At 39.5% G+C, this 12,669-nt stretch overlaps 1 pseudogene; it reads left to right on the top strand.

The window, feature by feature from the left end:
- Nucleotides 1–12,669, top strand: part of LOC138077646 (antigen WC1.1-like) — a 58,298-nt pseudogene that overhangs the window by 30,868 nt on the left and 14,761 nt on the right.

Raw genomic sequence — 12,669 nt, 5'->3', positions numbered from 1 at the left:
CAAAAAGAAAGACCATGAGAAAATCCTTGAGGAGATAATAGTTGAAAACTTCCCTAAAATGGGGAAGGAAATAATCACCCAAGTCCAAGAAACCCAGAGAGTTCCAAACAGCATAAATCCAAGGTGAAACACCCCAAGACACATATTAATCAAATTAACAAAGACCAAACACAAAGAACAAATATTAAAAGCAGCAAGGGAAAAACAACAAATAACACACAAGGGGATTCCCATAAGGATAACTGCAGATCTTTCAATAGAAACTCTTCAGGCCAGGAGGGAATGGCAAGACATACTTAAAGTGATGAAAGAAAATAACCTACAACCCAGATTACTGTGCCCAGCAAGGATCTCATTCAAATATGAAGGAGAAATAAAAAGCTTTACACACAAGCAAAAGCTGAGAGAATTCAGCACCACCAAACCAGTCCTCCAACAAATGCTAAAGGATATTCTTTAGACAGGAAACACAAAAAGGGCATATAAACCCGAACCCCAAACAATAAAGTAAATGGCAATGGGATCGTACTTATCAATAATTACCTTAAACGTAAATGGGTTGAATGCCCCAACCAAAAGGCAAAGACTGGCCGAATGGATACAAAAACAAGATCCCTATATATGCTGCCTACAAGAGACCCACCTCAAAACAACGGACACATACAGGCTGAAAGTGAAGGGCTGGAAAAAGATATTCCATGCAAATAGAGACCAAAAGAAAGCAGGAGTAGCAATACTCATCTCCGATAAAATAGACTTTAAAACAAAGGCTGTGAAAAGCACAAAGAAAGCCACTACATAATGATCAAAGGATCAATCCAAGAAGAAGATATAACAATTATAAATATATATGCACCCTACATAGGAGCACCACAATATGTAAGACAAATGCTAATAAGTATGAAAGGTGAAATTAACAATAGCACAATAATAGCAGGAGACTTTAATACCCCACTCACACCCATGGACAGGTCAACTAAATAGAAAATTAACAAAGAAACACAAACTTTAAGTGATACAATAGACCCATTAGACCTAATTGATATCTATAGGACATTTCACCCCAAAACAATGAATTTCACCTTTTTCTCAAGTGCTCATGGAACCTTTTCCAGGATAGATCACATCCTGGGCCATAAATCTAAACTTGATAAATTCAAAAAAATCAAAATCATTCCAAGCATGTTTTCTGACCATAATACACTAAGATTAGATCTCAATTGCAGGAGAAAAACTATTAAACATTCCAATATATGGAGGCTGAACAACACGTTTCTGAATAACCAACAAATCACAGAAGAAATCAAAAATGAAATCAAAATATGCATAGAAATGAATGAAAATGAAAACACAACAACCCAAAACCTGTGAGACACTGTAAAAGCAGTGCTAAGAGGAAAGTTTATAGCAATACAGGCATACCTCAAGAAACAAGAAAAAAGTCAAATACATAACCTAACTCTACACCTAAAGCAACTAGAAAAGGAAGAATTGGTGAACCCCAGAGTTAGTAGAAGGAAAGAAATCTTATAAATTAGGGCAGAAATAAATGCAAAAGAAACAAAAGAGACCATAGCAAAAATCAACAAAGCCAAAAGCTGGTTCTTTGAAAGGATAAATAAAACTGACAAACCATTAGCCAGACTCATCAAGAAACAAAGAGAGAAAAATCAAATCAATAAAATTAGAAATGAAAATGGAGAGATCAAAACAGACAACACAGAAATACAAAGGATCATAAGAGACTACTATCAGCAATTATATGCCAATAAAATGGACAACGTGGAAGAAATGGACAAACTCTTAGAAAAGTACAACTTTCCATAACTAAACCAGGAAGAAATAGAAAATCTTAACAGGCCCATCACAAGCATGGAAATTGAAACTGTAATCAGAAATCTTCCAGCAAAGAAAAGCCCAAGTCCAGATGGCTTCAGAGCTGAATTCTACCAAAAACTTTGGGAAGAGCTAACACCTATCCTACTCAAACTCTTCCAGAAAATTGCAGAGGAAGGTAAACTTCCAAACTCATTCTATGAGGCCACCATCACCCTAATACCAAAACCCAACAAAGATGCCACAAAAAAAGAAAACTACAGGCCAATATCACTGATGAACATAGATGCAAAAATCCTCAACAAAATTCTAGCAATCAGAATCCAACAACACCTTAAAAAGATCATACACCATGACCAAGTGGGCTTTATCCCAGGGATGCAAGGATTCTTCAATATCCGCAAATCAATCATTGTAATTCACCACATTAACAAATTGAAAAATAAAAGCCATATGATTATCTCAAGAGATGCAGAGAAGGCCTTTGACAAAATTCAACATCCATTTATGATAAAAACTCTCCAGAAAGCAGGAATAGAAGGAACATACCTCAACATCATAAAAGCTATATATGACAAACCCACAGCAAACATTATCCTCAATGGTGAAAAATTGAAAGCATTTCCCCTAAAGTCAGAAACAAGACAAGAGTGCCCACTTTCACCGCTACTATTCAACATAGTTCTGGAAGTTTTGGCCACAGCAATCAGAGCAGAAAAAGAAATGAAAGGAATCCAAATTGGAAAAGAAGAAGTAAAACTCTCACTGTTTGCAGATGACATGATCCTCTACATAGAAAATCCTAAAGACTCCACCAGAAAATTACTAGAGCTAATCAATGAATATAGTAAAGTTGCAGGATATAAAATCAACACTCAGAAATCCCATTAAATTTTAAAATCAACTAGAAAATAAAAAAGATATACTATATCTCAGAAGTCTCTATCCTGATATGTATAAGACTTTATTGAGTATTCAACATATATTTGAATATTTCACATGTATCAGGGTTTATAAAACAGAACACAAGAAATACCTTTTCCTTGTTCTTTCTAAATTTTTAATCTCTTAGAATTAATATAACAATATTAATAACCTCAGATATGCAGATGACACCACCCTAATGGCAGAAAATAAAGAGGAACAGAGGAGAGAGTCTTGATGAAAGTGGAAGAGAAGAGTGAAAAAGCTGGCTTGAAACTCCACGTTCAAAAAACTAACATCATGGCATCCAGTCCCATCACTTCATGGCAACGAGATGAGGAAAAAATGGAAACAGCAACAAACTTTATTTTCTTGGGCTCCAAAATCACTGCAGACTGTGACTGCAGCCATGAAATTAAAAGACACTTGCTCCTTGGAAGAAAAGCTATGACAAACCTAGACAGCATATTAAAAAGCAGAGACACTGCTTTGTGACAAATGTCCATATAGTCAAAGCTATGCTTTTTTTCCAGTAGTTATGTATGGACGTGGGAGTTGGGTCATAAAGAAGGCTGAGCGCTGAAGAATTGATGCTTTTGAACTGTGGTGCTGGAAGACTCTGGAGAGTCCCTTGGACAGCAAGGAGATCAAATCAGTCAATCCTAAAGGAAATCAGCCCTGAGTAACTCATTGGAAGGATGCATGCTGGAGCTGAAGCTCCAAACTTTGGCCACATGATAAGAAGAAATGACTCATTGGAAAAGACCCTGAGGCTGGGAAAGATTGAAGACCAGAGAAGAAGGGGATGGCAGAGGATGAGATGGTTGGATGGCATCACTGACTCAATGGGCAAGAGTTTGAGTAAACTCAGGGAGATAGTGAAGACAGGGAAGCCTGGAGCGCTGCAGTCCATGGGGTCACAAAGAGTCGGACACGACTGAGTGACTGAGCAACAAAAAGCCAGTTAAATAAAAATGCTTTAATTAGAATGTGTAGCCTGTGACCAAACTCCCAGCCAGAGGAGGCTAGGAGTCCTGACCTGGGCCTCTCAGCAGAGATGGAAATGGATAAATAACAAAAGGCAAGCAGATCATCCTCTCCCTCATCATTCATTCTTGTATCAGTGGTCAAGCTAATCCTTCAACTCTTTAATTTCTGTGGTGTCCTTTCTGTTCTCTCCTGCTCTCTCTAGTAGATTTTTATTCTGTTACATCATTCTTTTTGAGACTTCAAAGTTCACATACTTACACAATCAGAGTCCTTGACCAGGACAGATTCCACCATTACATACATAACCGTGAGCACACTCAGAAACCAGGCAAATTATTTTCAAAATTATCCTTTATGATTTGCAGGGTTTTTTTCCCCCCCATTGGATTACCTTTTTTCTGTCCAAATATCGTCTCTGAAGGATGAAATCATGATCACAAGTCTTTTCCTTGGTCTCTCTCTCATACTCCACCCACTCCCCATTTAACCTACCACTCACCCCACCTCACTCCCTGCAGAAGTTCTTTCCTTTTGGAGTGTCCTTTCCATCTATTTGTAGCTCTTAAGATCATTTCTTCTTTTCTGCATTGGGGGAATTGGGAAATGGTAGCAGTGTTAGGTGGCAAAAGGGAGAAGCACAGGGGATAAAAGGTGTTAAAATCTTGTTGAACATGTATTTGGTTTCCAAATCTGTTTCGTCACTCTTGAGGCTTTTGCATTTAGAAATCTCTAAAATATGTATGACTTGTTTGCTCTCTGCTATCTTCCTCTCACTCTCCTTCTTTGTAGCTTACTGGCTTTTTATCTCAGAAATCCAAATAGGAAAGGAATATGCAGTTGGCATATAGATATGGTTCAGTTCAGTTCAGTTCAGTTCAGTCCCTTAGTTGGGACCGACTCTTTGCGACCCCATGAATCGCAGCACGCCAGGCCTCCCTGTCCATCACCAACTCCCGGAATTCACCAAAACTCATGTTCATCGAGTCAGTGATGCCATCCAGCCATCTCATCCTCTGTTGTCCCCTTCTCCTCCTGCCTCCAATCTCTCCCAGCATCAGAGTCTTTTCCAGTGAGTCAACTCTTGGCATGAAGTGGCCAAAGTACTGGAGTTTCAGCTTTGACATCATTCCTTCCAAAGAACACCCAGGGCTGATCTCCTTTAGAATGGACTGATTGGATCTCCTTGCAGTCCAAGCGACTCTTAAGAGTCTTCTACAATACCACAGCTCAAAAGCATCAGTTCTTCTGTGTATTCTTGCCACCTCTTCTTAATATCTTCTGCTTCTGTTAGGTCCAGACCATTTCTGTCCTTTATGGAGCCCATCTTTGCATGAAATGTTCCCTTGGTATCTCTAATTTTCTTGAAGAGATCTCTAGTCTTTCCCATTCTGTTGTTTTCCTCTGAATACATTAAATTATCATCATTACTTCACATTTGTTAAGACTCTCATGTCTAGGATGAAGTAATCAACTAACTCAGTTGTCTTGCATAAACCCACTGAGACTTCACTTTCTCTCAGGTGTGTTCATAAATCCTAGGTTTTTAAGAAAGATGGCTAGGATCATTCCCTCCCTCTCCTATTACTGTCTGAGCTTTCGTCATTTCCAAACTTATCTGTGAACAACTTCTTTCAGAATTAGGTTACCTAATTGTGACCTAATGCCTGCACTCAGATCCAGCCCACATGATGTTCCCATCCCTAGTGACTTGAATATTGGCTCAGAGAAAACTGCCCAAAATTCTAGCCCTAGAAATTTCAGGATGACCTTCTAAACTTCTCTGGCTCTTAGGCCTCTAAGCTCTCGAATCCCATGATCTTTTTTCATTCTCAGATAGTTCAGCTCTGCACTCAAGTTTGAATGTTTACCACTTGGCAGTTTCTTTGGGCCGAGAGTTTCCAGGCCCCCAGATAAGAATTAACATTCCTAACCAATATATATTCCCACCATTGCCTGTGAGATGTTGTTTCCAATTGTCAAGCCAGGTTCATGAACACTCACTGGGTTTGTTGTTCTTTGTTTCTCTTAGGATTTGTGCGTCTGGCTGGAGGGGATGAACCCTGCTCAGGGCGAGTAGAAGTGCATTCTGGAGAAGCCTGGATCCCAGTGTCTGATGGAAACTTCACACTCCCCACTGCCCAGGTCATCTGTGCAGAGCTGGGATGTGGCAAGGCTGTGTCTGTCCTGGGACAAGTACCCTTCAGAGAGTCTGATGGCCAGATCTGGGCTGAAGAGTTCAGGTGTGAGGGAGAGGAGCCTAAGCTCTGGTGGTGCCCCAGAGCGCCCTGTCCAGGGGGCACTTGTCACCACAGTGGAGCTGTTCAGGTTGTCTGTTCAGGTGAGATGCACGTCAGGATTTAGCCTCTGTGTACACTCACTTCAAGCTAAAAAATAAGATTTTTCTGAAATCCTGTCTGTTTCTATCAGTGTACACAGATGTCCGGCTCTTGACAAATGGCTCCTCTCAGTGTGAGGGGCAGGTGGAGATGAACATTTTTGGACGATGGAGAGCGCTCTGTGCCTCCCACTGGAGTCTGGCCAATGCCAATGTTGTCTGTCGTCAGCTCGGCTGTGGAGTCGCCATCTCCACCCCAAACGGAGCAGAAGGAAGTGATCAACTCTGGAAAGCCCGATTTCACTGCTCAGGGACAGAGTCCTTCCTGTGGAAATGCCCTGTGACTGCCCTGGGTGTTCCTGACTGTTCCCGTGGCAACACGGCCTCTGTGATCTGCTCAGGTAAGAGAGGGAAGGGCTACTATACCTAGGATGCTCCTGGAGTGAAATGTCCCCAGAGCAGAGAGTAAGGGAAACAGGCTTAAAAAGAAAGATATTCTGTAGTGAAATATTTAATCTTGTTACTGAACTCGGGTTTCAGCTGCTCATTGCTCAAGAATCCAACACTGAGAGACAAGTGTGAGGTAAAATTAAAGAGAGCTTTGTTGAGGAAACCAGCAGTTCTGGGGAGACAGAGGACTAATGTACCAAAGAACCAGCTCCTCCTTGCTGATCAGGGGTGAGTGTTTTTAAATGGGAATTTCAGGAGTGCACAGGCGGAAGTCGGGGACAGTTTACCTGCAGAATAGCACAGCTAGCTCTGACAGTCATCTTGAAATAGGTCTGATCAGTGTCACCTTTATTGTTTGAATTACAGTTAATCATCAGTTCTAGTGTTGGTCTGTTCCCATTTCCTTGAGACCGATCTTGGAATTGTGTAAGATGAAGATTATGACCTTCCCTGTTGCCTTAGATGGCAAAGAACCTGCCTGCAATGCAAGAGTCTTGGGTTTGATCCCTGGGTTGGGAAGATCCCCTGGAGAAGGAAATGGCACCCCACTAGTCTGGTCATCATGTAATTTATTGCTACCACCTGTTTGGGATTTCAGTATCTGCCAAATAGCTCAAAAGATATGGCTCAGAATGTTATCTATAGCCCATGAGAAGGAACTAAAGGTCCTTGAATTTGTTTAGGGCAAACTATTATTATTTTGTCCTATTTGACTGTTTTCCTTTGTTTCTGAATTTTTGGTATTTCTGTGATCAAATTTATTCTTTAGCTAGGTTTTTCTACAAACAGAGGCAGGTGGAGGACGTGAGGGTGGTCTGTTCTGAGAAGGCTCTGTAAGGTCCTGCTCCATAGCATTCTCATTGTTCACTCATCTTTTCAGGGGAAATAAGTGCTAAGAAATGCTAAGAAGTGCTATGTCAGGGAAAGAAACACCTAGATGAATACTACTTTTTAATGAAACATTATTATTTAAGGATAATAATGGAGAACAAAGTACAAACAATAAGTGTATACCTAGGTCACGTTCTCCAACCCAGATCTACAAAGAGAACATTCACAGCACCACAGAATCACTATTGCCTCCCAATAGCCGTGTCCTCCTCCTCTCCAGGGAAGACTGCTTACCTAAGACTTGTACTCTCATAGAATATTTTCTCAGTTTTTGAACTTTATGTAAAACTATACAGTATGTTTTCTTTTGTGTCTAATTTCTTTGACTCCAAACTGTGTTTGAGAGTCACTCATGATGTTGTTTATGGCAACATTTCATTCACTTTTATTATTACAGAGTATGCCTTTGAATGATCACATGACCATGCGTTGAACCATTCAACTAATGGCAGAGATTTGAGTTTATTTCCAGTTCTTGACTATTACAAATACAATGGTACAAATTATCATGATGATGACTTTTGGCAAAAGTATTTATTATGATTTTTGTGTGTTTAGTTCTTGGTCTTATATTTTTATTTTCTTAATGGTATGCTGTACTTCAATGAGCCAAGTTACTCATCTTAGGTTTGACTCATCAACTTTTTTTCTGTCCATGTAGTGCTCTTTCAGGCAGTCAGTTCCATTCAATTGCTCAATCATGTCTGACTCTTTGCAACCCCATGGACTGCAGCATGCCAAGCTTTCCTGTCCTTCACCATCTCCTGGAGCTTGCTCAAGCTCATATCCATTGAGTCAGTGAAGCCATCCAGTCATCTGATTCTCTGTCGTCTCCTTCTCCTCCTGCCTTCAATCTTTCTCAGCTTCAGGGTCTTTTCCAATGAGTCAGTTCTTCCCATCATGTAGCCAAAGTATTGGAGCTTCAGCTTCAGCATCAGTTCTTCCAATGAATATTCAGGACTGATTTCCTTTAGATTGACTGGTTGGACCTCCTTGTAATCCGAGGGACTGTCAAGAGTCTACTCCAACACCACAGTTCAAAAGCATCAATTATTCAGCATTCAGCTTTCTTTATGGTCCAACTCTCACATCCATACATGATTACTGGAAAAATCATACCTTTGACTAGATGAGCCTTTGTCAGTAATGTCTCTGCTTATTAATACGTTGACTAGGTTGGTCATAGCTTTTCTTCCAAGCATCAATTTTAATTTCATGGCTGTAGACTTAATCTGTAGTGATTTTGGAGCCCCAGAAAATAAAGACTGACCCTGTTTCCCCATCTTTTTGCCATAAAGTGATGGGATCAGATACCATGAATGTTGAGTTCTTTGAATGTTGAGTTTTAAGCCAACATTTTCACTCTCCTCTTTCAGTTTCATCAAGAGGCTTTTTAATTTCTCCTCACTTTCTGCCATAAAGGTGGTGTCATGTGCCTATCTGAGGTTATCGATATTTCTCCCAGCAATCTTGACTCCAGTTTGTGCTTCATCCAGCCCAGCATTTCGCATGATGTATTCTGCATATAAGTTAAATCAGCAGAGTGATAGTATACAGCCTTGACATACTTCTATCTCAGTTTTGAACTAGTCCACTGATCCAGTCCCTAGAACTTCTTATATTCTTCTAAAATGAACTTTGTCTACTCCAAAATTACAAAAATGTTCTCTGAGAGTATCTCACAGAAGTGCAATTACTTTTTTTTTCATATAATTGTACATTGCTTCTAGGATTGACATCTGTGTAGGATAAGGGTCAAGTGTCCTGTTTTCATATGGGTATCCAGTTGACTCAAAATCTTTTTCTGAACAGACTATTCCCCACTGCAGTGCCACCTTTGTGATAAGCGAAAGGGCACATATGTCTGAACGCATTGTTTAGACTCTCTATTCTGTTCCACGGTATCCTTTGTCTCTCCTTGCCCCTGTACCACATTTCCTTAATTATTGTAATTTTATAGTAAGTCTTGAACCTTCCCTGGTTTCTAAGAGAGTAAAGAATTTGCCTGCAAGGCAGGAGTCCTGGGTTTGATCCCTGAGTTGGGAAGATCTCCTGGAGAAGGGCATGGCAACCCACTCCAGTATTCTTGCCTGGAGAATCCCCGTGGACAGATGAGCCTGGCGGGCTATAGTTTATTGGATCACAGATAATTGGACATGACTGAGTGACTAAGCACACATAGCAAGTCTGGGTAACTTTAATTTAAAGAAGTTATATTGTTGCTTTTCTTGCCAACTGCTTTGGTCAGTCTTGGTTTTTGTATTTGGTATACATTATTGAGCTGAAGCTCCAATACTTTGGCCACCTGATGCCAAGAGCTGACTCACTAGAAAAGACCCTGATGCTAGGAAAGACTGAAGGCAGGAGGAGAAAGGGATGACAGAGGATGAGATGGTTGGATGGCATCACTGACTCAAAGTACATGAGTTTGAGCAAGCTCCAGGAGTTGGTGATGGACAGGGAAGCCTGGTATGCCACAGTTCTTGGGGTCACAAAAAGTCAGATACGACTAAGTGACTGAAAAGCAACATAAATTTTGAATCAGCTTGTCATCTTTCAGACACTCAAAAGCACAAGGGAATTTGATTGTGATTAGATTTAATCAGTATATAAATTTGAGAATGACTGACTTTGACAACATTGAGTTTCCCAATTCACTGACAAAATATATCCCTTCATTCAGTTAGGTCTTGACTTTCTCTCAGATGTTTTGCACATCTTTAACTAGATTTTCTCCTAGGCATTTTATGGGTTTGATGTTATTAGTATTTCCTTTAGTGAAGGTTTTCTAGGAATGAATTCTCTCTGAACTTTACCTGGATTCCCCAAATGTTAGATTAGTATTTTGCTTTAATCCTTCTTCCTTTTCTCTCTCTCTCTTGCTCTAGCTTTCCCTTTCTCTCCTTTTTCATCTCTCTCCTGCTCTGTTTTTTCCTGAGTATGTAAAATAGCATTGTTAACCAGGCACTTACCATAGGACCAGCATTTCTAAATAGAGGAATATTTATCCTTTGATTTTCCAGTTTACTATTTCTACTTTATGTTGATCTAATGTGCTGATACACTCATTCTCTAGTTCTTAATTTCACCTGTTAACTTTTTCAGCTGTAGGATTTTCTTTCTTTTATTTTTATACAGGCAGTTTTCTTTTATTCTGTAAGTTTGTCTCTATTTTTCAAAATTTAATCCCATGCATACCCCACTATTATTAGAGAAAAATAATAAACACTATCTTCATTTGGTTTTGTTATCATTTCTCTGCCAAGATGCACGTCGTGTTAATCAATTCTGTGTGCACTTTAATCATGACTATTTAAATTCTCTGTCGGACCATAAAACTCTTAGAGGAAAACATAGGCAGAACATTGTTTGACATAAGTTGCAACAAGATCTGTTTTGATCAAATTCCTAAAGAAAATAAAAACAAAACAAAAAAATAGGATCTAATTAAATTTAAACGCTTTTACATATCAAAGGAAACCATAAACAGAACATAGAGACAACTCTGAGAATGGGAGAAAATATTTGCAAATGAAGTAATTAACAAGGGTTAATCTTCAAAATACACAAACAACTCAATCAACAAACCAAACAATCCAATGAAAAAATGGGAAAAAGACCTAAATAGACATTTTTTTCAGACATACAGATGGCTAACAAATACATCACTAATAATTAGAGAGATGCAAGTCAAAACTATAGGCAGGTAATACTTCACACCAGTTAGAATGTCTGGCATTAAAAAAATTCACAAATAAATGCTGGAGAGGATGTGCAGAAAAGGGAATCCTCCTACATATGAGTATGTAAATTGGTACAACTGCTATGGGTTGCCATGCCTTCCTCCAGGGGACATTCCAACTCAAGGTTCAAAGCCAGGTCTCCCACATTGCAGGTGGATTCTTTACTGTCTAAGCCACCAGACTCAGAAGCCCTACACTATTGATACTAAGAATAAAATAGATATTGCTTGGAGAATCCCATAGACATGGAGGCTGATGGGCTACAATCCATAGTGTCACAGAGTCAGACACAACTGAAGTGTCTTAGCATGCATGCACACAAAAATAGACAAATAATAACTTTTTATAGACAGGGAACTCCACTCAGTGTTCTGTGATGACTAAATAGGAAGTAAATCCAAGAAAGAGGGGACATGTATATATATATATATATATATATATATATATATATATATATATATACAGATAGATATAGCTGTTGTTGTTTAGTACGGAGTTGTGTCTGACTCTTTTGTGACCTCATGCACTGCCATGCTCCTTTATCCATAGGAATTCTTAGGCAAGAATACTGGAGTGGATTGCCATTTTTTTCTCCAAAGGCTCTTCCCAACCCCGGGATGGAACCCCAGTCTCCTGTTTGGCAGGCAGATTTTTACCACTGAGTCACCTGGGAAGCCCATATGTATATGTATAACTTACTAAATTTGCTGAACAGCAGAAGCTACCATAACATTGTAAAGCAATTATACTCAAATAAAAATTAATAAAATTAAATAAAATAACTTCTCTGTCAGGTAACTTTAAGAGCCAAATACCCTGGGAAATTGTTTAATGTTTCTTTTTGCTCTGGTTTTCCGTGAGATCTCTTTTATATAAGTATTTTTAAAACCACAAACATTGTAGATAAATAAGTGTACAACTCCTTCAGAAAGGCCTTTGTTTTGCTTCTTCTATTTAGGGGTGGATTAAGGACAGAATAACTTGTTTAACTCATTCTTAGGGCAAAGCTTGGCTTAAAACAGGAATTGTGCCATTGTCAGGACCAGGGCTCTTCATGGAGAAAGGGAACACTAACATTATGGTAACTTTACCAGTATATTCCGGCTTTCATCTCAGCTCCATCACTAAGCCCTTTTTTTTTTTCTTTTGAACTTTCTACTTTGTACTGGGGTATAGCCGATTAACAATGTTGTTATAGTTTCAGGTGAACAGCCAGGGACTCGGCCATACATATACATGGATCCATTTTCCCCAAACTTCCCTCCCTTCCTAAAAATTATTTCATTTAACTGACTTTCCTGTTCTTTAACCCTCCCAAACCTCTAATCATCGCTGTTTCTTCAGGAAACCAGACCCAGGTGCTGCCCCAGTGCGACCACTTTGTGTCTGAACCAGCAAGATCTGCGGCCTCAGAAGAGAGCGCCCCCTACTGCTCAGGTGAGGGTCCAACGGGACAGAAGACCCTTCTCATTCCCCAGGTCACGGCCCCATTGTCCCATT

The sequence above is a fragment of the Capricornis sumatraensis genome, chromosome 4 (genome assembly GCF_032405125.1).
Source record: "Capricornis sumatraensis isolate serow.1 chromosome 4, serow.2, whole genome shotgun sequence".
NCBI lineage: Eukaryota > Metazoa > Chordata > Mammalia > Artiodactyla > Bovidae > Capricornis > Capricornis sumatraensis.
The sequence above is the reverse complement of the archived record's forward strand: the minus strand, read 5'-3'. Positions and strand labels throughout refer to the sequence as shown.